General features: G+C 29.7%; 1 protein-coding gene across 2 annotated transcripts in view; it reads left to right on the top strand.

Annotated features, from left to right (window-relative positions):
- Window positions 1-2,500, top strand: part of ibtk (inhibitor of Bruton agammaglobulinemia tyrosine kinase) — a 60,305-nt gene that overhangs the window by 53,546 nt on the left and 4,259 nt on the right. The gene's annotated exons all lie outside the window — the stretch shown is intronic.

Below are 2,500 nucleotides of genomic sequence, written 5' to 3'. Positions count from 1 at the left end.
TTATTTACTTTATTTATTTACTTATTTACTTAAGCATACATTTACTTATGTATTTACTTTTTACTTATTTACTTATTTATTTGTTTACTTATGTATTTGTTTATTTGCTTATGTATTTACTTATTTACTTTACATATTTATTTACTTATTCATATACTTATTTACGTATTATTGATTTATTTACCTGCTTATTTGCTTATTAACTTATTCACATTTTTACTTATTTATTTTCTTAATTACTTATTCATACATTTATTTACTTATTTATTTTTTACTTATTTATTGTTATTTTTCTCATTGATTACTTATGATGATGTGTTTCCAACTGAATTGGAATATTGAGTAGGGGGCGGGGCTTTATTTTTGCACTCTTACTCATCTTTCACTTGCAGCAAACTAATGGTTGAAGGGGCGTGGCTAAGCATATTTCACCCAAACCGTCAAACTGACATCATCAGATAAAGACTGCTGTTCCGGAGCGAAAGCTGATGATCAGGCTAAAAATAAAGTAACGATGAGTTTATTTTAGTGTCTGTGAGTAACTATATTGTATATAGTTTTATTTTAGATTTGTTATCTGCCATGCTAACTGGAAAAGCAAAGTTTGCTCATTTAACTTGCCGACAGGACGTTTTTGTATGTAGTATAGTAGTTCCTACTGCTTGCAAAACTGCTACCGTGTCGTCATTGCAACACTGGTTAATCAAATAAAGCCTCTCGACTCGTTCACATTTAATAAAATGAGCTTATTTAGCTTTTTTAATTTAAATCAGTATCTCTTATGTTATTTATATACATCAAGTTATCAAGTTAAATGTGGGAAGTTTTATGAAATTGATAATAAATATTTATTACAAAGCAATTGGTTTCTACGTTTGGCCATGTGCATGCAGAATTAAAATTTTCAGTCCAGAATTTATATTTCTTATCTTGTTTTTAAGGTGCATTCTGGGATTGCTTTTTCTTGGTGAAGCATGTGGTGTATGGCATTTATGTGAAGTAAGCTGTTTTCTGAACAGCCGGCTTCTTTAATGGCATAAATGTCATCTTTTTACAAGGGTTCGAATGGGATCAAGTATCCTCTCCCTGTGATACTGAGGATTTGTGGGCTCCTTTAGATGGCGCTGTAATGCTATTATAAATGAACAGCATCATAATGGGCTGCTGGAGTCAGTGGAGGGTGTTTGTGTGTGTGTGTGTGTGTATATGTTACACTCTGATTTGATTTGATTTAATTTATTTATTTTCGAACAAAGGATCATACTTAAAATATCATTAACAAAAGAATACATTTCAACATGGTCGAAAATGGAGTGGGATGAAGCACAAGCGTACTCTATCTCCGTTCATTGCTGTGTTTTTAAGGCTGATGGTTTGAGATTGTGGTTCAGTGATTCTGTTTGGTCTGTGTTGTGAAATGCGATGTTCTTGAATGTGCAGCAGGTGTAGTCCCTTTACCAGTTTATCAGGGTTTTATTAAATAAACAAACTTAACCTCTGTGTCATTAGGGGCTGTTTTGTTTACGTATTCGTTTAGCTTGTTTATTATTTATTTATTTTTAATTGAATTTATTTTATTTTATCTGTATATTTATTTAATTTAAACAAATTAATGTATACAGCTGAAGTCAGAATTATTAGCCCTCCTTTGAATTTTTCTTCTTTTTTAAATATTTCCCAAATGATGTTTAACAGAGCAAGGAAATTTTCACAGTATGTCTGATAATATTTTTTCTTCTGGAGAAAGTCTTATTTGTTTTATTTGGCTAGAATAAAAGCAGTTTTTATTTTTTTAAAAGCCATTTTAAGGTCAAAATTATTAGCCCCTTTAAGCTTTATTTTTTTCTCGATAGTCTACAGAACAAACTATCGTTATACAATAACTTGCCTAATTACCCTAACCTGCCTAGTTAACCTAATTAACCTAGTTAAGCCTTTAAATGTCACTTTAAGCTGTAGAAAAGTGTCTTGAAAAATATCTAGCCAAATATTATTTACTGTCATTATGGCAAAGATAAAATAAATCAGTTATTAGAAATGAGTTATTAAAACTATTATGTTTACTACTATATAAACGAATCAAATTGCAAAAGCTAATATTAAAATATTACCACGAGGAGATCCTAAAATGATGATAATTTTATACCTAAATTGTACACTTTCTAAAAATAATAATAATAATAATAATAACTAAATGCCGCAATGTTTTGAGCAACAAAAAAAAAAAGAATTATCATTGTGTATGTACAATAGTATTGATGTCATAGTATTGTTTGTACGTACTTTAAAATTAGTATGCATTATCGACTAATATATCAAAAAATACTTAGTAATACAAATGAAATATATTTACAAATGATTGAGCTTATTCTGTAATGTGGAAGTGTGCTCAGTTCTGCGAATAGTTGTACAACTTCTGATTCAGTTCACAATGGGAGAAATGATTAGGAACAGCAGAGAACAGTCAAAGTACTTGCTCTACAAAAGTGTTTATGACTAT

The sequence above is a fragment of the Danio aesculapii genome, chromosome 16 (genome assembly GCF_903798145.1).
Source record: "Danio aesculapii chromosome 16, fDanAes4.1, whole genome shotgun sequence".
NCBI classification, from domain to species: domain Eukaryota; kingdom Metazoa; phylum Chordata; class Actinopteri; order Cypriniformes; family Danionidae; genus Danio; species Danio aesculapii.
The sequence above is the reverse complement of the archived record's forward strand: the minus strand, read 5'-3'. Positions and strand labels throughout refer to the sequence as shown.